The sequence below is a fragment of the Miscanthus floridulus genome, chromosome 13 (assembly GCF_019320115.1).
Source record: "Miscanthus floridulus cultivar M001 chromosome 13, ASM1932011v1, whole genome shotgun sequence".
Lineage (NCBI taxonomy): Eukaryota > Viridiplantae > Streptophyta > Magnoliopsida > Poales > Poaceae > Miscanthus > Miscanthus floridulus.
In genome coordinates, this window is record NC_089592.1 from 72727701 (window position 1) to 72754735 (window position 27035).

Consider the following 27035-nt stretch of genomic DNA (forward strand, 5'->3'; position numbering starts at 1 on the left):
TGATGATGATGATAGTGATGATGACAAGACCACCAAGAAGAAGGTTCTTGCAAGCATTGCTATCAATGAGAAGCCTTCTATCTTTGAATCTTCATCATGCTTCATGGCTAAGGCCACTAAGGTACAATCTTATGATGATGAAAGTGATGAAGAACATGATAATGATAATGAACTTGAAAATGAAAATGATAGTGATAGTGATGATGATGAACCTACTAAGGATGAATTATTTGATATGCTAGAAGATGCTAAGGAACACTTTGACATTAAAAGAAGGGAATGCAAGAGCTTGAATAAGGAAGTAAAAGCCCTTAAGCAAGCCCTTGATGAGCTCAAGGCATCTCATGAGAGGCTAGAGGATGTCCATGAGAAGCTTGGCAAGGCTCATAAGAAGCTTGAAAAAGCTCATTCCTCTTTGCTTAATGAATAAGATAAAAAGAAGCATGTTGAAACTTGTGATGTAGGTTTAACTTGTGATATAATTGATGAATCACTATCTATGCCTATCATTGTTGCTCCTACTAACCCTTCTTGTAGCACTTCCACTTCCACCTCATCTAGTAGTGATGGTCTCACTTGTGATGCCTCACTAGTGGTTGAGAATGAGAACCTCAAGGAGGAGGTCACTAAGCTCACTCACACCTTAGCTAAGGCTTATGGTGGTGAGGACCGCTTGCTTATGTGCTTGGTTAGCCAAAGAGCTTCTCTTTATAAAGAGGGATTGGGTTATACCCCCAAGAAAGGCAAGGCGGCTTTTGCTCCTCACAAGACTAGTTTTGTGAAGAACAATGGTCGGTTTTGCATTAATTGCAAGCAAGTTAGTCATAAAGAGCAAGAATGCACCAACAAGAGCAAAAATGCTAATGTATCCTCCATTAAGCTTAATTCTTCCTATATGCTTATTAAGAGTACAAATGGTGTGAAGGCTAAGTTCATTGGTAAACCATGGATGGGCTCAAAGAAGAAAGTCATTTGGGTACCAAAGAGCTTAGTGACTAACCTTCAAGGATCCAAGTAAGTTTGGGTACCTAAAAAGAATTGATCTTCTTTTGTAGGTCAATTACAAAGTTAGAGGAAGACATTGGGTTCTTGATAGTGGGTGCACTCAACACATGACCGGTGATGCAAGAATGTTCAACTCAATCAACACTAATGGCAATGATGGTTATGATAGTATCACATTTGGTGACAATGGCAAAGGCAAGGTCAAAGGGCTTGGTAAGATTGCAATATCCAATGACATGAGCATATCAAATATGTTGCTAGTAGAGAGCTTGAATTTCAATTTGCTATCCATGGCTCAATTGTGTGATCTTCGATTCAAATGCATATTTGGAGTAGATGATGTAGAGATCATAAGTGTAGATGGCTCAAATTTGATCTTCAAAGGCTTTAGATATGAGAATCTATACTTGGTTGATTTCAATGCTAGTGAAGCTAGATTGTCTACATGCTTGTTCACTAAGTCTAGCATGGGTTGGTTATGGCATAGAAGGCTTGGTCATGTTGGAATGAAACAATTGAATAGATTAGTTAAGCATGACTTAGTTAAAGGCTTGAAAGATGTTGTGTTTGAAAAGGATAAGCTTTGTAGCTCTTGTCAAGCCAGCAAACAAGTTGGAAACACTCATCCTAAGAAAAGCATGATGAGCACTAGTAAAGCATTTGAGTTATTGCACATGGATTTGTTTGGGCCAACACAATACACTAGTATTGGTGGTAACAAATATAGCTTTGTGATAGTGGATGACTACACTAGATATACATGGGTATTCTTTCTAGTGGACAAAAGTGATGTATTTGCAACATTCAAATCATTTGTCAAGGGCATTCACAATGAGTTTAAAACAACCATTAAGAGAGTTAGAAGTGACAATGGTAGTGAGTTTAAGAATACTAGAATTGATGAGTTATGTGATGAATTTAGAATTAGACATCAATTCTCGGCCAAGTACACACCACAATCAAATGGCCTTGTTGAGAGGAAGAATAGAACACTCATTGATATGGCAAGGTCTATGCTTAGTGAGTATAATGTGAGTCAATCCTTTTGGGCTGAAGCTATCAACATGGCTTGCTATTCTAGCAACCGACTCTATTGTCATAAATTGAAAGAGAAGACACCATATAAGCTCTTGAATGGTAGAAAGCCCAACATTGCATATTTTCAGGTCTTTGGTTGCAAATACTATATCTTGAAGAAAGGCACTAGATTGGGCAAGTTTGACAAGAAATGTGATGAAGGATTCCTACTTGGCTATTCCACAACAAGCAAAGCATATAGAGTTTGGAATTTGAATAGTGGTACTCTTGAGGAAGTTCATGATGTTGAATTTGATGAAACCAAGGGTTTAGAAGTAGAGAATGAGAACTTGGAAGATGTTAGAGGCATTCAACTTTCAAATGCCATGAAGAACATAGATATTGGTGAATTGAGGCCTAGGCAAGTAAATGATGATAAAGATGATCAAGTGCAAGTGATCTCAAACTCAAATGAGCAAGATGATACAAATCAAGCTAGTGCAAGTGGCTCTCATGATATTGATCAAGATCAAGTGGCTAGTACATCATCTTAACTCAATGATCATACAAGTGCAAGCAATTAAGTTCTAATCCTCCAACCAACCAATGTTGCAAGAGATCATCCATTGGACACTATCATTGGTGATATTACAATAGGTGTTCAAACAAGATCAAGATTGGCATCATTTTGTAAACACTTCTCATTTGTGTCATCCATTGAACCAAAGAAGATAGATAAAGCATTAAAGGATGTTGATTGGGTGAATGCTATGCACGAAGAGCTAAACAACTTCACAAGAAATCAAGTATGGGAATTGGTAGAAAGACCAAAGGGACACAATATGATTGGAACCAAATGGGTTTTTAGAAACAAGCAAGATCAAAATGGGATAGTTATAAGGAACAAAGCAAGATTAGTAGCATAAGGCTATACACAAGTTGAAGGTCTTGACTTCGGAGAAACATATGCCTCGGTTGCTAGATTGGAAGCAATTAGAATCTTGCTAGCCTATGCTTGTGCCCACAACATCAAGCTCTATCAAATGGATGTCAAGAGTGAATTTCTCAATGGCTACATCAATGAAGAAGTATATATTGAGCAACCTCCCGGTTTTGAAGATGACAAGAAGCCCAACCATGTGTACAAGTTGAAGAAAGCATTGTATGGCTTGAAGCAAGCACCTAGAGCATGGTATAAGAGATTGAGGGACTTCCTACTCTCTAAAGGGTTCACAATGGGCAATGTTGACACCACTCTTTTCATCAAAAAGATTGGAAAAGATCTATTTGTGTTGCAAATCTATGTTGATGATATCATATTTGGATCAACCAATCAATATTTTTGTGATGAGTTTGGAAAGATGATGGCTAATGAGTTTGAGATGTCCATGATTGGAGAGTTGAGTTACTTCCTTGTCTTCAAATCAAACAATTGAAGAATGGCACATTTGTGAGTCAAGGCAAGTATATCAAGGACATGATCAAGAAGTTTGACATGAGTGAAAGTAAAGCCATTAGCACACCAATGGGAAACAATGGCAACTTGGATAGTGATGCATGTGGAAACATGGTGGATCAAAAGTTGTATCGGTCTATGATTGGAAGCCTACTCTATGTGACCGCATCTAGGCCGGATGTCATGCTTAGTGTATGCATGTGTGCAAGATTTTAAGCCTCACCAAGAGAAAGTCATTTGAAGGCTAAAAAAGGATTTTGAGGTACTTGAAGCATACATAAAATGTTGGTTTGTGGTATCCCAAAGGAGCAAAGTTTGAGCTTGTTGGTTACTCTAACTCGGACTATGCGGGATGCAAGGTTGAAAGGAAGAGCACTTCGGGCATATGTCAATTGTTGGGAAGATCACTTGTTTCATGGTCATCAAAGAAACAAAATAGTGTTGCATTATCAACCGCTGAAGCCGATTACATATCCGCCGGTAGTTGTTGTGCACAAATTCTTTGGATGAAGGCCACCTTGAATGACTTTGGAATCAAGTTCAAGAAAGTGCCATTGCTATGTGACAATGAGAGTGCAATCAAGCTAACCAACAATCTAGTGCAACATGCAAGAACAAAGCACATTGATGGCCGCCATCATTTCATAAGAGATCACCCACAAAAGGGGACATATGCATTGAGAGTGTGGGCACCGAAGATTAACTTGCTGATATATTCACCAAGCCATTGGATGAGAAAAGGTTTTGCAAGCTAAGGAATGAGTTGAACATATTGGATTTCTCAAATATGTGTTGATGCACCCCCCACTTATATGACAAGCCTCTCCTTCGAGCTATCAAAGGTAAAAGTTGATTGGCATGACATACATCCTTGCTAAGGACATGTTTAGTGCATCTAGTCATTCCTCATTCCATTAGGACTTACTTATTAGGCTCATTTATGAAAATCAAATGACTTTGATGTTTATATGGTATCACTATTGCTTCTATGCTTGACTTGATCTAGTGATAGCATATAACATGTTTGTGGGCTTGTAAACCTAGTGTTTAATCTAGAAAATGAACTATAAGTGTTTAACTCAACATGGTACAAGATAACCCTTATTTGGAGGTGTGAAGAAGCTTGTCCTTGGATCAAACCGAGTTAAATATCTTTGGTAAATATTCTAGTTTGAACCAAATTTGAGAATATGATCCTCACCCCATTGATTGACAATGATAATCTTGACCTATCTTTATTTTAAGCCTTTGTGGTCATTGATGACAAAGGGGTAGAAGATAGTATACAAAGATAGAAATGGGGGAGAGAAATGAATATAAATGATAGGGGGAGAAATAACAAAGATATTAGTACATGTGAAGAATTTAACATAAGGAAAGAAATATGACAAAGGAAAGGGATCAATTAAAACTTTGAGCACACAAGTAGGGGGAGCAATCTCATAAACTTGTATGGTGCATTTGAATGTGCATCTCATATGTTTGCTTGCATGGCATAAGTTTTAAATTGCAATGTCCATACTTGTGTGGTGTATGCTAGTTGTAGGTTTGAATGATGAAATGAAAAACTAGCATGCATAGGATATCTAATGATTTCATTTCCAAGTATTTCCAAGTGGTATCTAGCTATCAAGTGTTCAAGTGGTATCTAGCTAACCATGGTGCTAAGGATGGTATAATGGTACACTCCGATTGGTATCACGCTTCAAAGATCCATCTTTTATACCTTAGCATCATTTGGTAGACATTGACTCCTATATTTCCTATCTAATCATATGTGCAAGCTACAATCCAAACTCTTAGCACATATGTAGGGGGAGCAATTGCTACTATATGGGGTTCATGAAACTTGTCCATATCCTTTACACATGGTAAATATGCTTGGACAAGCAACATGGATTCAATTGAATTTTAATTCATATCATTGTATGAGGGTTGTCATCAATTACCAAAAAGGGGGAGATTGAAAGCTCTAGTTTGGTTTTAGTGAATTAATGAAACCCTAAAGTGCTAACCTAGTTTATCAAGTGTTCATGAGATAGGTAGCACACTCCAAGTTGGGAAGCAAACAAAGATCATAGCATGATGAAGATGATGCCATGGTAATGATCAAGTGCTCGGACTTGGAAAGAAGAAAAAGAGAAACAAAAAGCTCAAGACAAAGGTATAAACCATAGGAGCTATTTTGTTTTGGTTGTCAAGACACTTAGAGAGTGTGATCACATTTAGGTTTGATAGCCGTACTATTAAGAGGGGTGAAACTCGTATCAGAATACGGTTATCAAAGTGCCACTAGATGATCTAACTCATTGCATATGCATTTAGGATCCAGTGGAATGCTAACACCCTTGAAAATGTTTGTGAAAATATGCTAACACATGTGCACAAGGCGATACACTTGATGGTTGGCACATTTGAGCAAGGGTGAAGAAGTTAGAGGTGAAATGGAGTTGGTCGCAAAGATGCTGGTGTCGATCAACTGACCGGACGCTGGGTCGCTCAGCGACCGGACGCTGAAGGGCTGCGTTCGGTCGTGTTGTCAATCAGCACTATAAGAGGTAAAGTGTGACCGGACGCTGAGTAGCTAAGCGATCAGACGCTGAGGATCAGTGTCTGGTCGTGTTGTCGGTCGACACAGTGACTAGGGTTAAGCACCAGACGTTGGGCTATGTCCGGTCAAGCATGACCGGACGCATCCGGTCAACAAAAATAGGTTTTGGACCCTTACTGTAAATGACCGGACGCTGAGGATTCAGCGTCCGGTCAACTATGTCAGAGCATCCGGTCAACATTTCAACCATTGTGATCAAACCTTCACCGTTGAACGCAGGAGACATGTGGCCGCCATCGGGCGACCGGACGCTGGGGAGCAGCGTCTGGTCAGTTGGACCGGAGCATCCGGTCACCCCGATCAGTACCCAGTGAAGGGGTACAATGGCTCTATTTCATGGGGGCTTCTATTTAAGCCCCATGGCCGACTATGGCTCATATCTTTGGCCATTTTCATTGACATAGCAACTATATGAGCATAGCCAAAGCCCTCCCACTCATCTCCATCATTGATTCATCATCATAGTGAGATTGGGAGTGATCCAACTACATTGCTTGAGTGATTGCATCTAGAGGCACTTGGTGTTTGTGTTTTGCTATGGATTTTGCTTGTTACTCTTGGTGGTTGCTGCCACCTAGATGGCTTGGAGTAGCGAGGATCATCGAGCGGAGGTGGTGATTGTCTCCGGCTCCGATCATGGTGATTGTGAGGGGTTCTTGACCTTTCCCCAGCGGAGCACCAAAAGATACTCTAGTAAATTGCTCATGGCTTGTGTGATCCTCATCTTGTGTTGGTTGTGCAGCACCCTATTGAGGGTTTGGCGTGTGATGCCAACTAGCATGTGAACCTCCAAGTGAGTGAATCGCCACAACGAGAAGTAGCTTGCCGGCAAGCAAGTGAACCTCGGTAAAAATCATTGTCTTCATCATTGATTCTGAGGTGATTGGTCTTCATTGTTATTTATCTTTGTGATTAATTGGTTCTTTCCTCGACAAGACAATATAACCTTCTTGATCACTTTCTTTACTTTGCCACAAACTAGTTGTCAAGCTCTTTAGTGTAACTAGTTGTGAGAGCTTGTTTTGCTTGGTTGGTGTGACTCTTTAGTTAGTCTTTGAGAGCACACTAACATAGGGTAGTGTCATAGCTATTGTGTGAGTTGATACTATCTAAACTAGAATTGTGGTAGGTGGCTTGCATTTTGAGTAGGTTAGCGCAACACTTGCTTCGCCTCATAATTGTCTAACTATTTTGTTAAGTGTTGTTGTAGAAAATTTTATTAGGCTATTCACCCCCTCTAGCCATTAAGACCTTTCAGCGCCGACGACAGCTGGAGGAGATGACTCCAGTACTAGAGGAGAATAAGAGTCTATAAGAGTCGGTGAATGACCTCTACGAGCGCCTGCTCTGAGAGCACCACCATAGGGAGGATCTAGAGGTGAAGGTTCTGGCATTAGAGAAGGAGTGTTAGCAAATGGAGATAGAGGGCCAGTCAATGGCCAAACAACTTAGCCATAGCGCTGATCGACAGAAAGGTATGTCTCGTAACTTTTCTTTGCTGGTAGTCAGCATTGTGAAATGTTTGCTGATTATATGTAGCACTGGAGATGGAGCTCAGCCTTTCCCAGGAAGCCTTCAGCCAACTTCTAAAGGCAAAGGAGAAAATGGAGAAACCTGAGAAAGCCATTGAGGATCTTCAACGTGAGTATTTTTCACTCAATTTTGACTTGTGTGTTGTTAGGTGCATGCTTAGCATATGGCTGTTGTCGATGAAATCTGGTCGGCAGTCTACCGAGGGGTATGCCCATGGTAGTAGATGAATTAGTGGAGGTGCACATGAGGAGACCGAATGGTGACACATAATGCAAGAGACAATGATTAGACAGGTTCGGGCCATCGGTTTGATGTAATACCCTACGCCCTATCTTTGTGGATTATATTGCGTGTGTTCAGATGAAAGCAAGGGGGGTCATACCCCCATAGCTATGTTGTTTGTAGAGTAATGACACCAGTCGTAGGCATAGTTTCAGGTGCTCGTGGAACAAGTGAAGGCATGTGATGATAAGCTGGAGACGATGATTGTAGTAATCCATCCCATGCTGGACTGCGTCGGTCCTAAGCAACCTGAGGGGGACGTCTGCCCGATGACGGGCCATACCGATCAGTCGTGGATCATTGCTGGACAGTGTGGACGGACTTCAAGGAGTTCACATGTAGCGCGGCATATGGGGCCATCATCCACGAGCTCATGCAGCTGAGGTCACACTACCCTTCGTTGGATCTCCAATGGGTGGAGACCGGATACGTGCAGGGCATGTACATAGAGAAGATTTCCAAGCTAGAAGATGATGCGGAGGAGCCAACGAAGAGGTTGGCCAAAGATGTCGTGCTATTTGTTGAGGGGGAGAGCAGTGCTCCATAGATTAGGAAAAACTCATGTTGGGTACTTGGCAATTTTTGTTGAACACTTGTAGCTATGGTATGTTTATTTTTATATTTCATATAAACCATCCGATCAGTAGTGTGTAGCTGAGTCCCTAGCCCTAGCTAGCCTGTTAACCATAACACAAGGCGCTAGGGCCGTGTACGTTTGGGAAGAACAAGGCGTCACTAAGAAACCGTTGCCGACCACCCATGATGTAGAGGGCGGACGCTCATGCAGGTGCAGGGAGAAGTCAGAGATAGGGTCATTTCTAGAGATGTCTGAGCATCAACATGTTTGATCAGGTATTTGCGTTAGACGTAGTTGGCATGCCATCTTTGAGATGTTGTACGCAGAATCAGAATCACTTAGCAGAAAAGTGTGGAGAAAACAATATGGAGAAACATCAGTGTAAAAAAACTTTATTGAATACTAAAATATGAAAGGTACATATCTTTGAAGTGGATGTTTCAGGGGTAGAAACTTCTAAGCATGTCGATGTGCCAAGAGTTTGGGATGTCTCTTTCATCCATATCACACAGTCTGTAAGACCCTAGTCGAGTGTCCGCCTTGACGATGAAGGGGCCCTTACAAGGTGAGGAGAGCTTGTGCATCTCGTATATCTTTTATTTTCTATGGAGTACTAAGTCTTCGACCACAAAGAATCAGTCATTGACATTATGGTTGTAATATCTTCATAAACCATTGAGGTATTTTGCTGTCCGAACATAGGTGACCAGACGTACCTCTTCTAAGTTGTCCACTTCAAGGAGCCGAGCTTGGTTGGAGTTTTCCACATTGTAATTCTCCACCCTGGGTGCTCGGAAGGCGACGTCAGCTGGCAATACAGCCTTAGAGCCAAAAACCATGAAGTATGGGGAGACACCGGTGTTACGACTAGGTTGGGTCCTTAGTCCCTAGACTACAGCTGGTAGTTCCTTGAGTCACTTGTCTAGGTGTTTTTGTTCCTTCTTGTAGAGCCATTTCTTAATACCATTGGCGCACTCGACTTGGCCATTGGCCCTTGGGTGAGGCACGAAGACATACTTGACTGAGATGCATCTTTCATCGTAGAAATCCCAGAAGTCGCTACCGGTCAACGTGGACCCCAAGTCGGTGATGATGTTGTTTGGTAGGCCAAACTGGTGGATTATGTCATCGAGCAGCTCGGCAGCTTCTTCACTGTAGCTTGGACCAGGGGTTTGTATATGATCCACTTGGAGAATTTGTCAATGCAGACATAGACCCAGTAGAAACCACCTAGCGTGGACTTGAACGGCCCAATCATATCTAGTCCCTAGCATGCAAAGGGCCACGATGCAGGGATCATTTGCGTGACCTAAGCTAGGACGTGGATTTGTTTGGCAAAACACTAGCAGTTCTCACATCGACGAACAAGTGCTTTTGCATTAGCTATGACTGAGGGCCAACATAAACTAGCTCAAAAAGCCTTTCTAACTAGTGTTCTAGAGGCAGCATGGTTGCCACAGGTGCCTGCATGGATCTCCTTAAGTATCTTCTAGTCTTCTTCCACGGAGACACACTTCTGGAGTAGCTCCCCTTTTGCATTTTTGCGGTACAACTTCCCTTCAACTAGGATGTAATGCTTATTGTGGCGAGTAAGGCATTGTCTCTCTATGTTGTCAGCCGAGACATCTGCAGTGGTGAGGTATTTAATGAAGGGTGCCCTCCAATCATTGCTTGGCCCAGGGACCGCTGCGACTATCTGCTCAGCAGGTGTTTTTTCTTCAACGCCTTCTTGTTCCTGCTTGATGGAAGGGGCCACAAGGTCCTAGACAAACACTCCAGCTAGAACTTTAGCCCAAGTTGATCCTATCTTTGATAGCTCATCGTCTGCTTGATTATTGGCCCAAACCATGTGGTGGTATTCGATGCCATAGAATTTGTCTTCTAACTTTCTTATCGCAGCGCAGTAAGCATCCATTTTCTTGTTGGTGCAATTCCAATCCTTATTGAGTTGATTGATTGAGTGCGAAGTCACCGTACACCTAGAGACGTTTAACGCTGAGCTTGACAGCTATATGGAGACCATGAAGTGCCACCTCATATTCAGCGGTATTACTGGATGCTCAAAAGTGTAGGCAGAGGACATAGCAAAGCTTATCCCCTGATGGCGAGATGAAATATACACCTGCCCTAGCACCATTGAGGTTGAGTGACCCATCGAAGTACATGGTGCAGTGCTTGGGGTGGTCGACCGGGACAGCAGTCTGCATGTCCATCCACTCGGCGATGAAATCGGCGAGCGCCTGTGACTTGATCATGTGGTGGGGCCTGAAGTCGATGGTATAGGAGCCGAGCTCAACCACCCATTTAATGATGTGGCCACTGGCTTCCTTGTTGCAGAGGATGTCACCGAGTGGGTTCTTAGTGACTACTGCTATGTGGTAGGCATCAAAGTAGTGGTGGAGACTCCAGGATGTGATCGGAATGGCGTACAACAGTTTTTGGACCTATGGGTAGCGAGTCTTAGACTCGTTTAAGACTTTGCTGATGAGGTAGACTGGGCATTGGACTTTGTATGTGTGTCCGGCCTACTCTCGTTCAACAACGATGGGGTGCTAACTACCCGGTTGGTCGCTGTAATGTAGATTAGCAAGGTTTCATCCTTTTTGGTGGCGGTCATGACCGGAGGTGTGGTGAGGAACCGCTTGAGCTCAGCAAATGCCTTATCAGCGTCCTCCAACTAGACAAATTTCTCTTGAGCCTTGAGTAGCTTGAACAAGGGGAGTCCCTTTTTGCCCAGACAAGATATGAAATGACTTAAAGCCGCCATGCACCCCGTTAGCTTCTGGACGTCCTTAATGTAGGTCGGTGGCTTCATGTTGATCACCGCCGCTATCTTCTCTGGATTGGCTTTGATGCTATGGTGACTGACAATGTTGCCTAGCAGGATACCAGATGGAATGCCATAAATGCACTTAGTGGGATTCAGCTTCCATCGGTATACTTTCAGGATTTGGAAACTTCGGTGAGGTCGGCGATGAGGGTGTCAGTTGTTCTAGACTTGCCCACCACGTCATCAACATAAGCCTCAATGTTCTTCCCAATCTAGTCCTTAAGGCAGCGCTAGATGGATCTTTGATAGGTCGCACCCACGTTCTTGAGTCCGAAGGACATTGTCATGTAGCAGTAGGCGCTGAAGGGCATGATGAACGACGTCTTGATCTAGTCTTCTTCCTTTAATGCGATCTGGTGATAACCAGAGTAGCAATCCAAAAAGTAGAGGAGCCCGTAGCCAACCATAGAGTCTACGACCTTGTCAATGTGAGGTAGGCCAGAGGGGTCTTTAGGGTAGTGTTTATTGAGATCAGTGTAATCGACGCACATTCTTCATTCTTTATTCTTTTTTCTTACAAGTACTAGGTTGGATGGCCACTCCGGATGATACACCTCTTTAATAAAACTGGCGGCCAAGAGCCAGGTTATCTCTACCCTAATGGCCTCCTTTTTGTCCTATGTGAATCGTCGAAGCTTCTGCTTGATAGGATTGGCGGTCGCTGAGACATTTAAGGAGTGCTCGATCAGCTCCCGAGGCACGTCGGGCATGTCCGTAGGTTTCCATGTGAACACATCGACATGCTCCCTTAGGAAGCTGATGGGCACATCTTCCTATTTAGGTTTGAGGCCGGCCCTAATCCGAGCAATCTTGGATTGGTCGCCGGGGATGAGGGCCACTTCCTTCACATCCTTGGACTTGGTCGAAGCTCGGGTGCCCTCCGTGGTTGGGATCTCTAGCTCCTCCAAAGAGATCAACAGCGAAGCCATGATGCAGTCCTGCATTTGGAGGGAGATGCCGGTTGCCTCGGCAAGCGTGAAGCTTTCCTTCTCACATTTGTTGGTGACATCAAGGTTGGCACATAGGGAGAGGACCCCCTACTCCATTGGCATCTTCAGCACTAGGTACATATAGTGCGGCACGACCATGAACTTGGCAAGAGCTGGTCAGCCAAGGATGGCATGGTATGCCATGTTGAAATCGGTGATGAGGAAGTTGACGTAATCGACGCAAAAATGCTTGGCGGTGCTAAACTAAACCGGCAGTGTAATCTGTCCTAGGGGTAGGGATGTCTTCCTGAGAACGATTCCCTAGAACAGAGAGTCCATGGGGGTGAGGTCTTCCTTTTTGAGCCCTAGCTCCTGCATAGATCTAGCAAAGAGGATGTTGAGGGTGCTCCCTCCGTCGATGAGGACCTTCTAGAAGCGCACGTCCTTGATTATTGGATCTAGGACAAGTGGGAAATGACCTAGATATGGAATGTTCGACCACTGATTGGCCCTGGAGAAGGTGATCGGGTGCTCCAACTAGTCGAGGTATTTGGGATCAGCGACGGGGCTGTCATACATAGCGACCGACATGACATGACGGGCTACAAGCTTCTGCTCCCGCTTGTCCTCGGAGACAGCTCTCCTACCAAATATGGTGGCGCCGGTCTTGGTGGGGTCCTAGTTGGTCGGGCCCTTGTTTTTGCCTCTTTCTCTAGCCTGACCGTCCTCGGTCTCATCGGCGTCATGCCATGGCTTCTTCTATGATTCGCCACTAAGCGCTGTCTTCAGGCCTCTACACTCTCGCATGGTGTGCTTGGCATCCTTGTGGATAGGGCATGGGCCATCCAGCAGCTTGTTGAAGTCAGCATTGTAGGTGCGCTTGGGTCGAGTATTGGTGGTGTTGATCAAGTTATCAGGCCAGTGACGGTGGCCTTGTCTACCCCTTGAGCTCTCCGAGTGGTCATCACGCTGGAGATCGCGATCGTCTTGGCAGCGATCGTGGTCATCGTGGCAGTCGTCATCGTCACAGTGGCGGTCGCGGTCGTCGTAGCGCCTATCTTCACGTTGGTCATCATTGCGACACTGGTGGTGGGTAGAGCTGGCAGCCCATTCAGCTTCTTTGGCGTTGGCGTACCCATTTGCTATTTGTATTAGTTCACCGATGGTGTGGTCCTCTTGCGGTATAGCTTTCCATGGAGCTACTCATGCCAGAGCCCTTTGGTGAAGGCGGCGATGGCCTCGGCGTCGGTGATGTTTAGAATGGAGTTTCTTGTCTCCGAGAAGCACCTGATAAAGTCACGCAAGGACTCCTCGGAGGACTGATGAAGCTTCTCCAGGTCGTACTTGGTGCCATGCTGCTCGCACATGGCCATGTAATTGTCGGTGAAGACTTTCTTGAGGTCGTCCCAAGATCGGATAGAGTTCTCCCGTAGGTTGAGGAGCCAATTATTTGTAGACCAGTTAAGCATGATGGGAAGATAGTTCGCCATGACGTCTTCGTCTCCGCCCATAGCTTTCATAGCAATCTCATGGAGAGTTAGCCACTGAGCAGGGTTGGCCTTTCCATCATAGGTGTTAACACTAACGACCTTGAAACCAACAGGCCACCGGATGGCTTAGAGCCTTTCAATGAAGGGACAAAGTCCTAATGCATCGGCAGGAGGTGGTAATTGACAGGTAGCAAATCCCTCATGTTCAACGTCGAATTACTGGTGATGCTCCATCTCTGCTTCATAGCGTGTGGACCTACTATTTTTGATGCGACTGCGGGCATCTACGCCAGCATTGAAGTGGTCATGAAGGTCGTGGGAGAGGGGTTGATTGACCTCCTAATTACGATTCGCACCTCGAGCTCCCTGGTGGCATGGCGGGCGGGCATCATGGCGTGAATGAGCTTCGTAGTTGCCTCTAGATCCCCTATAGAGGTAGGGACCTTTGGCCATATGTCGGAGGCCATCGGCACCGTGTTGCTGGCCTCCTCCGTCATGGTGAGAGCGACGGCTATGAGCTGACGTGGTGGAGTAAGACGGGCATCATTTCGGAACTCATTGACTTGGACTTGCATAGCTGTGATATGTGCTTGGACCTTCTCAACCTCTAGAGTGTGAGTGAGTTTGTCGAACTCATTGAAAGCGACATCTAGTTTGGCGCTCGGGGTCTGGTATACTAGCTGGTCGCCCACCATGTTGAACGCTTCTTCTAGATTACGTTGATGGTGGAGCAGGCCACAGCCATCCTCGTCGGTCGCTTGGGCTACTTCTGCATCTCGGCGACATTAGTGATCGATGTTTTTCGCCAGACGAGCTTCATGCCCTTCAACAGTTTCATCATCCTTGGTGACATTGTCATGGCTGACGTAGAAAATCATGCCTCCGAACCCCAGAGGGAAAGTAGGGCAGCTCAGCACGGTCTGGGTTGAGCCCATAGAATAATCATCGGGGGTCTCGTCTAGAATGTTGTGGAGAGAGTCAGTCGGAAGATCGAAATCATCCGAAAGCTGATGAATAGCCACCATGTTGACCACGGGCGCAGGCTAACTGGAGTCAGTTGGGTCGATCATGTAGAGATCGGTGGCGTGGTCACGCTCAACGTGGTTGATGAAGATTTAGTGGACGTCGTTCTAGTACACAGATGTTGCACCCTCTAGCCCAAAAGGATAGGGCCTCAGGGAGTTCTTTGTTAGGGCCTCGTAGTCAGCCAAGCGTAGGCCAGTAGCGAGAAGTGGTTGGCGCCACACCGTGCGCCCCTCTGGAGTAGCAATGATCACCAGATCGGAGTCTGGTCGCCTCAAACGGTGTGGCCGAGTAGGTCGCTCGGTCGCCGCGGCTTGGTGATCTTGGAGTGTAGGAAAATCATCACCCACTCTAGATTGGTCTAGGACTGAATCCATGAGAAGCTGAGATTCCGCTAGGCAATCAGTGACCTGATCGATGGATGCGATCAGATTGTCACTGCTGATAGATCTCTTAACCCAGCAGCAGTGCACCAGGATCGGAGATGTCGTTGCAGGTGTCGGTGCCGTCGGTGCAGGGTAATCCTGCAGCATCTCCATGATCCTCCCGTTGTCATTAGGGCCAATGACCCAAGTCATGGATCCGATCGTGAAGATCTAGCCCGACTCGGGAAGGGCCATGGAGCTCGAAAAGGTAACCATCTGGTTGGCCATGAATTCAGCACGCACACCCCCTACCTAGCGCGCTACTGTAGATGAAATCTGGTCAGCAGTCTACCAAGGGCTATGCCCACGGTAGTAGATGAATCGATGGAGGTGCGCGTGAGGAAACCGGATGGTGACATAGAACGCAAGAGAGAGCGATTAGACAGGTTCGGGCCATTGGCTTGACGTAATACCCTACGTCCTGTGTCCTTATGGATTGGATTGCGTGTGTTCAGATGAAAACAAAGGGGTCCCTACTCGCCTTATATAGCCTGGGCGGTAGGGTTATAGATCGGTTGTTTCTATCCTGGTCGATTTACAAGATAGGAAGTTACAGATATCACAGTAATCTAGCATATCCGAGTAGATTTTGTAGATCGCCAAGAATCATCACACAATATTGCGAGGCATGCTGACTTACGCCATACTTCACGCGGCGGCATCTTGCACATTGGGCCTCGACTGCCGGCGCGGCCCCTGCGTGGTCTCGTGGGCTGGGCCTCCCCTAGCGGCTTGGCCCATGTGTAGCCCTGTGGGTATCGGGGGTTATACCCCCAGCCTGACCCTAATCAACTTTGGTAGAATAGCACACGTATTTCCAACATGAAGTAGGCTGGGGACCATTGTTTTTTTAAGAACTGGAGGGGCAAGGCCTTTACTGAAATATATTAAATGTAAAAGAAAAAATAATTATAGGAGAACAGAGGGTGGGGGAGGTCAAAAGGAGAAAAGGTTAAGAAACAAAGAAGGAAGTAAAAAAGATAAAAAGTGAGATTACAAGAAGCTTTCTATCCATGAAGTTAAGAGGTGCTTAATTCTACTTTTTAGTTTTGACCCTGTATAACAACAAGGCACTCCATTAGAGAAAATTTTCTTGCACTTTAATACAAATGGTTTAATTCCTCTAAAGATAAGGTCATTCCTTTTTATCCCATATACACTAGCAAAGTAGAATGAAGATGTCCATGAAGAATGGCTGGTTATTAAGATGTATGTTAAAAAATTCCAATGCTTGAAATCTTGAGAGAGATTGAGGCAACTAGAAATTGATGAAGTTCCAACAACTTGCAACAAATGGGCATTGAAAGAAGAGTTATTCCAAGGATTCCTCAGTGTTGCAGCCACAGAGGACATAGTCAAAACTATTCAAGTGCCTGTTTATCCTTTTGAGTATGTTCCTTGTGCTTAGCCCATCTTTTAGAACTAGATAGAGAAATACCTTATGCTTCGTTTAGCAAGAGGATTTCCAAAGCCAAGCAAAAGCTGGGTGAACTTTTGTATGTCCAGATAGGGCCTTGTAAGCTTTTGAGGTAGAAAACACTTGAGAGCTCCAAGTGTAGTTCAAAGAATCTGAAACTTGTGATAAGTTCAGGTTGTCGAGAAAGGCTACAAGCTGTAGAAATTGAGCATGTGCTTGCTCGGAGAGAGGAAGGAAGAAAAAGGTTGGAGGCTTCATTCATTCTCCAGGTCTTATCCACTGTGATTATTTTGTTCTTTGCAAATGAGTGAAGTTCAGGAAAGAGTAATCTTGGCACTTTGTTATCCCACATGTCTTCCTAGAGAAAGCAGCTTTTACCATCAAATATAATGGTTGAAATCAACCCTTTATATTTGTCTACAAGATTTAGACAACTTTCCACTACAGTAATGCTTCTCCTATACCATGTCAACGTAGGGAATGTTGATTTTGTTGTAGAATTTGTGTAGATTTTTTAGAAGAAGTTCTTCATTGTGTGTTTTGAGATTTAGAACCCCTATACCACCTTCTTTCTTTGTTTTGCAAACCATTATCCATGATGCTTTTGGTGTTTTCCTTGCATTTGCCTCAGCCCATCTCTATAAGCAGTGTTTTCTATGCTTGATAATTTGCTTAATGATTGAGGTAAGGTGGGAGAGAGTGCTCATAATGAATGTAGGAAGAGATGAGAAGATATAGTTAACTAGCTCCAGTCTTCCAGCTCGAGAGAGGAAAGAAGTGCCGGCTAATCCTTTCTCACATTTGCTTACTAAATGCATGAATTCCTCCACTTTAGGGACTATAGTTTTGGACAGCACGTTGCTAAAAAAATTAAATAAAAAATCACAATACATGATTGACGCAGCTTTTATTCAGTATAGTAGAGCCACTTTAGGTCCATAGGTTACAACCATGCCATAGATAGAGCTCTAAGCTCATAGAAATGATCTCGGGTACTTAACGCTACTAGGCTTCACGCATGCCTCCCTGCTCGCCAGCGGGGACCCAGACGATGCTCAGCTTAGAGAGAAAATGGCACACGACTGCATCCCCTGGCTTGAGACTGTGCGCCACTAAGAATGGGTGTCTGGGACTCCACAGCGATGTGTCGAGGTGGCACACAGCCAACGCCTCCATGGCTGGCACCCTGCCATGCTGGGCCACTAGCTTCACCAGGTATGTGGCTACTGGGTTGGTCGTGTGGCAGTAGAACACTGCGTAGGGGTATGTCAGGTCATGGCATGTCGCTGCAGTCAGTGACTTGGAGAGCTTCCGCACGGCCGTTACATTGTACCTCCCGCGTTGCGCCGATGTGCCGTAGGATCGGTGGGCATGTCACCAGAGACAGCACGGATGTTGCGTGTCCCGAGGAGGGCGGCAGGAAGCTTAGCGAGAGACTCAAGGGAGGTGGCGCAGGCAGCCTTCTCACCAGGGAGCAGCTGTGGGTTCTCGCAGGTGTCAAGCGTCCACCATATCTCTTTTCCCATGGCATCGGATGTTGGGGCGAACATGGCAAGGATGTCGGTGAAGCGCTTGGTGGAGAACGGGAGGGCATTAGCCTCGCGGCGAGGCAGTAGAGATGGTAAGGAGGTGGTAGGTGGAATGGTCGGCGTGATTACGGACCCCGGACGTAGGACATCATGAAAGAAGAAAACATCTGCTAGCTTGTTGCCGCTGTTGTGGTTGTGGCTGTGGCTGCGGACATCATGGTCATGGATGTCCCCTGAAATAAGTTTGAGATGCCATAAATATCCCATTTTGAAGCCTACTGATGTGCAAGTTTATGGCCTACAACATAATTTAAAGCATTTAACTCATTCACTCCCAAATAAGTATTATTGTAAAATAAATTAGTGTTGAGGAGCTCAATAAACCTTATTAGATTTAATTACCGAGCATGATAAAATTGAGGCTATATTTTAGTTTGGCCAAGGATATTAAATGTTCATAAACATGATTAAATAAAATAAAGCCAATTAATCTTAAGTGATTAAATAAGGAGAGAAAGAGGAGGCGAATGGATGAAATGAGGCGTTGAATTAATTTAGATGGGACATGTAGGGGCTACAATTGCATCAGTTGCACTTTTTTAATGAGGCACTATTATTCTATAAATATTCCTCTACCTAACTGAAAATGTATATTTAAAAATTAAGTCTTAGTTTTCTACTAACTCAAAGTTATTGCTCTACACAAACTCAAAAGTTTCAAAAGTATTTTCTTTAGGTGTCATATTCATCATTTCTATTAGTTGAAACTCCAAGATTACTTGTTCTCCGGCTACCTATATATCATCACATGATTCAAAATGTTGCTGATATTATAAAAGAATAGACTCTAGCATAATTCTATAAATTTGTTTTAATTAAAATATATAAAACATTTACATCATTATGCTAGACTTTTAGAATATATTAGCTGACCTTTACTTGTGTCGCCTTTCTCACTTGTACTTTGTTTGTTTTCTGTCACGGTGATTCTCAATGTGTGCTCCTCGCTTTCATGAGATCCATATGACATGGTGACCTTCTTCATGTCTTGCTCACCTTTAGCTCCATATGATGTGGTGATCTTTGTAGCATCATCCTCATTACCATGGTACCTATCATATGATGTGGTGACCTTTCTTAGGCTCTCCTTACCTTGGGTCCCATATGATGTGGTGACCTTCCTTGAGTCCTCCCTTTGGCATCCATATGATGTGGTGACCTTTCTTGAGCCCTCATCACCTTGTAACCCATATGGTGTGGTGATCTTCTTTGTGTCCTTGTCACCTTTGCACCCATATGATGTGGTGACCTTCCTTGAATCCTCCACACCTTGGAACCCATATGACATAGTGACCTTCCTTGAGTCCCCCACACCTTGGTACCCATATGATGTGGTGACCTTTCTTGGGTCCTCACCATTAGATCCATATGACATCGTGGCTTTTCTTGATCCCTCCTCATCTTGGGACCCATATGATGTGGTGCCTTTTCTTGATCCCTCCTCATCTGGGAACCCATATGATGTGGGGACCTTCCTTGGTTCCTCCTCACCTTGGATTCCATATGACATAGTGACCTTCTTTGTGTCCTCCTCATCTTGGATTCCATATGATGTGGTGACCTTCCTTGAGTCCTCCCTTTGTGATCCATATGATGTGGTGACCTTCCTTGAGCCCTCACCACCATGCAACCCATATGGCATGGTGATCTTCCTTGAGTCCTTGTCATCTTTGCACCCATATGACATGGTGACCTTCCTTAAGTGCTCCACACCTTGGGATCCATATGACATGGTGACCTTTCTTGAGTCCTCTTCACCTTGGGACCCATATGACATGGTGACCTTCTGTGAGCCATCCTCACCTTGAGACCCATATGATGTAGTTACCTTCCTTGAGTCCTCACCTTGGTACCCATATGACGTGGTGACCTTCCTTGATTCTTCCTCACCTTGGGAACCATACATTCATAGACATTGTGAATGAGTATTGAAGTATGGATTAGTGATGGTAAAGGCATGTTGTAGAAAGAAAATAAGTATTCGATAAATAGACTTCATGCACATGTTATACGTGTAAATTATATATACCTTTTTATATTTTATGTACTAGGTTGGTTTAATTGCAAAAAGGACAAAATTCAAATGCTAAGAATGATGAAAATTAAACTTCTTATTTCAATTTTCTTTCTTGGTCCTTATAACAAATACGACCTTGTGTATTTGTTGAGTTATTATGAGGAAATCATGGGAAACAATCAAGACCCATGAAATTTTAGAAGTCAAGCTTGAACAATTTTAACCCATTTATGTGAACATAATGCTGATCAAAGTTAGTTTAGTGAGAAAAACATTGTGCATCAAATTGATGCTGATTCTAAGAAATCTAATACGAATATTTTGGTTTTACAATAATAAAATGGAATTAGGAATCTAAAAAGTAATATATTGAATTATTTCATAACATAGTAATGATGCCACTTTAATTCATTGCATGCAGCATAACTTATAACAACCTCAAAGCATGTGGAATTTTTTCCTTTCCAATTGACAACATGTGGAGTATACATGCTCTCATTTAGATCAAGGACTAGTTTTTGTGACCTGGAAATTCAAGATTTGAGAAGAGATGGAACATAATGAAAATAAAATAAGCTAGTAAGAAAAGTATTGTACATAGAAAACTAAACAAAAGAAATAATCTTGTATTTACAATGGATGGAGTATATTAGAGCCAGTTTGGTAGAGCTTCACTTTCTGATTCTTGAGCTTCACTCCTTGATTCTTTGATGGAGTGGTTCTGGCGGCGGCACATTGGGGAGTAGGTGAGAAGTAATTTTGGTGGTGATTGAATGGGGAACATGAGGAGCGTTTTTTTTAGCTCCTAGCTTATAGTGTAAATGAAGAAGTGAATTTTGTTAACTCTCCACTAGAATTCAGTTACACATTTGGTAGGGCTCCACAAAATCTATTCCTAATAAGCTGGGAGCGAAGCTCTAGTAAACATGCTCTTAGTATAGATTTTTGAGAATTCTTACTATTAAAACAAAGCATGGAGTACTGAAATAAATAATCTTATAAGACTCTCTTTGGCTATCCATGTTTGTGCTTTCAAAACAATTATTTCAATAATATATTAATTATATATGCCACAAAACTGACACCATAAGACTTATTTCTCAAAATCACTTCATAGTAATTATGGTTTTTGAATTATTAATAAAATATTACATAAAAGATTTATTATTTAAGGTCATTTGGATAGTCAAAGTACGTCCTATAAAGGGAAAATTGCATAAACGATCCCATGCCATTTGGAAATTTGATATTACACCCCCATAAGCCATTTTGTTGAAAACTCATACACCTTAGTTGATTCTATTACAAAACCACCCCCACTAAGTATGTTCTTTGCCCATACTCCTCGTGTTTGGCCATGCTAGCCTTATAAAGCTTCTCTAGGGCTTGGTTTATGCTTATTCATCATTTTGAGGTGATGAAATTATGCAAATAGTAAAAATCGTTATGACCGCTTGCTTGTCCTCGCTTTTTTACTAAAGCTCTAGAAATTGTTGGGTTTGTACTTTTAGAGTGTCTAATTTTGATAAAGACTACATTAGGAGCTCTATGTTGAAAAAAGAGCATGATCAAATTAATACATGTGTGATGGAGTGGTTTGTGCAACATAACCAAATAGGAGAGAGATTGGGTCTTGCAACAAAGCATTTTATTGATGGAATCTAAGAAACCAAAGTGAAACTGGCACATGGGGTGTTTTTATTTGTGATCTTCTTTGATAACAAAGTTAATAGAGAGTATCAAATTGAAATTTAATTTAGAAAGGAAATTTGAGTTACCAAAATTTCTATGATACATAATATTTGTAATTGTAACTAATCTAAAATAAGGTCTCTCTATTTGATCAGTATTTCACCAGTTGAGAAAATACTACTATCGTATCCTTATTCAGCATGCCTTAACCATACTCGACAATTGAACTCTTACCAGATCAAAAGTGAACTTACTTTTTATGTCACTGAGAATGAAAACTTGGTGAGCTAGGAAAATTATCTGGCACTAGAAGTTATGGCCCTTATTAGCGACTCAAAAAAATCCTGTTCTTGCTTTCGTGCCAGTTGGTATGAAATTTTAGGCGCCGCTAACGAAGCTATAAAACAAGAACATATTGTTTGTTTTACGGAATACCATGACTCGCCTCGGTCCTGCTCTATTATCTAGACAGGCCCCATATGTAAGACAATAAGAGAAAATTTTCCAAGCTGGTGAAAAATATAGTTTTATCGCCTGATAAGAGCAACTCCAGGAGACTTACTATATCCCTACTAATTGTTAGAAATAAAAATTTTGGTGAAAAAAATATTCTCCAACAGTTTGTCTAACTGGATATCCAAATATGGTCATCATCTAGCCAAAGATGATGGCATGGTGAGTCTCTAGAGTGGACACAAGAAATATAAAAGTTATTGGAGAGTGAAAGGATATAGAGAATGATTTTTTTTATATAACTTTCCAAACGATGATTTAGAGAATGAGTTTTAGAAAGACTCTTTGATATGGTCGCCCAAGTTGGTAATAGTACAAATGAGTTAAACTAGCTCAAGGTAGGAAACTTGTTTTACACATCAATTTCCTAGCTATTTAATTTACAAGTATCTATTTTTGTACTCCCTCTATTCCAAATTACAAGACGTTTTGAGAATACATACTCATTTCATTCTAAATTATAAGACGTGCTACGTACTTAGATATATATACTATGTCTAGATATATATAGTAAAAACAATATATAAAAAAACAAAATGTTTTATAATTTTGAACAGAAAGACTGATAACTTTTACTCAGATGTGCAAACAGAAAACAGAGAGTATATATACCTGTAGATTGGGTCAGTAGGTCGTGGATGGCTTGGCATCGGGGTCTCAGGAAGCACTGCTCGCCAATAGTCCGTCGGTGCCAGCGTCGGCGTCGCCGTGGCGTCCGCGGCCGCTGGATGCGCAGCTGCTGCACAAACCTGCATCCACGCAGCATAATGCAACTCGTTAATGAAACACCAAAAGTAATCGTTTCAGCAAGCCCGGCCCTCTTGCTGCTGCTAACAAATATGTTGTTCGGCTGTCATTATAAGCCGGTTTATCAATCATGATATATTATTTTTTTCTCCCAACAAATCAGCCGTACAAACTAGCACAAGGGGCTTATAAGCCGACTTATCAGCCATGATCTATTTAATCTGGGATGCGAAAACAACATGCAAATTAGATGATGTTTGGTTCCACCACCGGCAATGATAACTCAAATGGAACAGATAACGAGAGAACAAAAAGGAAATCAACGAATAGTTGTGCGCACTCACCAGAAAGAGTGTGACGAGTAGTGACACAGCAAAGGCATCCATGCTGGGCATTGCTCTGCACCAGTATGCACACTGCGCCTGCCGTTCATTTCCATGCCGATCGAGATTGAGAACGTATGAATCGGGGAATATACGTATTACTCAGTGAATAACAGTGCGTACATATAGGCATGGTGGGGAGCTTGGATCGGCAGGCCCACGAGCCGGTTTACACTCTAACACTCTCCCGCAGCCGAAACTGGTAGCACCGCGAACATTTAAACTAGACCTAAACTCCGTGAAGATAGACGTCGGCAAACCTTTGATGAAGATGTCAGCGTACTAGGACGAGGTGGGGACATGCAGGACACGGAGTTCACCGAGGGCGACTCGTTCTTTGACGAAGTGCAAGTCAATCTCTACATGCTTGGTTCGTTGATGCTGGACTGGATTGGTGGAGAGGTAGACAGCACTGACGTTGTCACAATAGACTAGGGTGGCACGGCGGAGAGGACAGCGAAGCTCTTGCAGAAGTTGTCGCAAACCAGCAAGCTTCAGCTACCCCATTTGCAACATCTCGATATTTAGCTTCTGCACTGGACCAAGACACTGTAGGCTAACGCTTGGACGACTAGGAGATAAAATTGTCCCTGAGGAACACCGCATAACCTGATGTGGATTTGCGTGTGTCAGGACAGCCCACCCAATCGGTATCCGTGTAGATCAGCTGGTGAGGTCCGGTGGAGGTGAAGACCGAGGTCTAGAGTGCCCTAAAGATACCGGAGGATGCGCTTCAGAGCGTCGAGATGAGGCTCCCGAGGGTCATGCATGTATAGGCAGTCCTGCTGAACAGCATACGCAATATCCGGAAGAGTGAAGGTGAGGTACTGAAGTGCTCCAGCAAGACTGCGGTAATGTGTAGGGTTGGCGATCGAGACACCATCGGCAGAGAGCTTGGAGTGAGTATCCACAGGGGTGCTGCAAGGCTTGCTGTCACGCATACCAGCACGGTCCAGAATATCCAGCATATACTGTCGCTGAGAAAGAAATAAGCTCTCATCTCTGCGCTCAACAGTAACACCCAAAAATGATGCAGACGCCCCATGTCTGTCGTAGAGAATTCTTAGTGAAGTGCTGAAATAATGCGCTGAAGAAGACTCGTAGACGATGCCGTGAGAACAATATCATCAATATAGAGAAGCAGGAGAGCCATATCAACACCTTGGCAATAGATGAACAGCAAAGTATCACACTTAGCTTCAACAAAACCAAGTGAGGTGATGTGACAAGCGAAGCGGCTATGCTAGGCACGAGGTGCTTGCTTCAATCCATAGAGAGATTTGTTCAGGTGGCAAACATAGTCAGGTCTGGAGGAGTCAACAAATCCAGTCGGCTGAGCACAATAAACGGTCTCTGTCAAAGTCCCATGAAGAAAGGCGTTCTTCACATCAAGCTGATAAATAGGCCAGGAACGAGACAGTGCCAAAGTCAGAACCACCCAAATAGTTGCAGGCTTGATGACGGGGCTGAAAGTCTCATCATAATCAACTGCTGGACGCTGTGTGAAACCGCAAAGGACCCATCGAGCCTTGTAGTGGTCAAGAGAGCCATCGGACAGGAACTTGTGACGAAAGATCCATTTTTCGATAACAACATTAATACCAGACGGGCGAGGAACTAGAGTCCAGGTGTTATTAGCCTGCAGTGCATCGAACTCAGCTTGCATGGCGAGGCGCCAAGCTGGGTCAGAGAGGGCGGTGCGAATGGACGTTGGCATCGGAGAGAGGACCGCTACGTTGAGGTTGAGGTGGTCCATGGGCTGACGAAAGCCGGATTTGCCACGGGTGCGCATGCTGTGCGTGTTTGTGGCGGGAACAATGTCCTGTGGCGCCGTGGTGGTCATCCGGCCGGTGGACCTCCTGGCACCGCTGGCAGCAACCTGGGACGAGGAGTCCGTAGGGGTAGCGACACCAGGTGGTGACGTCGACGGCCTGGGCTAGGAGGCAGCCGAGGGACTGGGGGCTTGCGCCGGTGCCGAGGCACCAGGGGTGTGCGGCGACGAGCCTGTGGGGGCGCGGACGGTGCCAGGAGCACCAGGGGCGGCGTCCGTGCCGCTGGGAAGTCGAGTACCTACAGCCACAGCTCTTGGCCCAATGGGCAAAGAGGAAACATCATCATCGTCGCTCAAAAAATTGAGTGAGGTAGGGTTCTGAGTAGATGTGGACATCTCAGAAAAGGGAAATAGGGCCTTGTCGAACACAACATGTCAGGAGAGGATGATGCGATTAGAATGGAGATCGAGGCACCTGTACCCTTTGTGATCAGAGGAATACCCTAGAAAGACACACAAGGTGGAGCGAGGTGAGAGTTTATGTGGAGCGGTGGAGGAGAGGTTAGGGTAGCACGTGTAGCCGAAGACCCGAAGATGAGTGTAGGAGGGCTGGGTGCCGTAAAATGCGAAGAAGGGAGTGCGACCATCAATGGTTTTGGTGGGATGACGATTAAAAAGGTATGTGGTGGTGTGAAGGGAGTCAGCCCAATAAGCCAGAGGGAGACTGGCCTGAAACAGAAGCGAGCGCATGATGTTATTGACGGTGCAAAGGGTGTGCTCGGCACGTCCATTTTGCTGGGAAGTGTACGGGCATGACATCCGGAGTACTACACCGTGGGTGAGGAAGAACGTGTGGGCCGAGGAGTGATCAAACTCGTGGCCGTTGTCGCACTGAACTGCCTTGATAGGGGAGTCAAACTGTGTGCGTGCGTATGAAAAAAAGTGAGACAGGACGCCAAAGGTGTCGGATTTGAGGTGGAGAGGAAAAGTCCAGGTGTAGTGAGTGCAATCATCCAGAATAACAAGATGATATTTGTAGCTAGACACACTAACAACCGGAGATGTCCAAAGATCACAATGTATTAAATCAAAGGGATGAAGCGCACGAGAGTTTGGCATGCTAAAAGGGAGACGCACATGGCAACCTAATTGACAGGCATGACAAATATGATCTGTTTGGCGCTTATTACATGATATAGCATTGGAACTAATGCGCTTGGACAGAGCCTCATGACCGATGTGACCAAGGCGGCGATGCCAGAGGGTGGTGGAGGTGGCAGCGGCAGTGAGGGCTGGAGTGTTGGTTGGTGCCGGTGGGAAGAACGAGTAGAGGTCGCCCGTGCTATTATACCTGGCGATCACGCTCCAAGTCTGTAGGTCCTTCACAGAAAGGCCAAATGGGTCAAACTCGATGGAACAATTATTATCGGTGGTGAAACGACGGACGGAAATCAAGTTCTTAATAATGTGAGGAGAGACCAAGACATTAGAAAGAAAAAGCGAACGCCGTGTGGTGGAAAACGAGTGTGACCCAATAGATGTAACGGGAAGCAACGCTCCGTTACCCACAATGATAGATAAAGGACCAGAGGACGGGGGAGGGTGAGAGGAGGATAGAATACCAGCGATGTTGACCATATGAGAGCCGGCGCCAGAGTCAGCATACCACTCGGTCAGCGATGGGTTCAGCGACACGGTGCTGAAGTTGCATACGAGTGACGACGTATC

At 44.3% G+C, this 27035-nt stretch overlaps 1 pseudogene; it reads right to left on the reverse strand.

The window, feature by feature from the left end:
* Positions 1–17600: 17600 nt before the first annotated feature.
* LOC136500018 (polygalacturonase non-catalytic subunit AroGP3-like) lies at positions 17601–23838 on the reverse strand (annotated as a pseudogene).
* Between the last annotated feature and the right edge of the window lie 3197 nt (positions 23839–27035).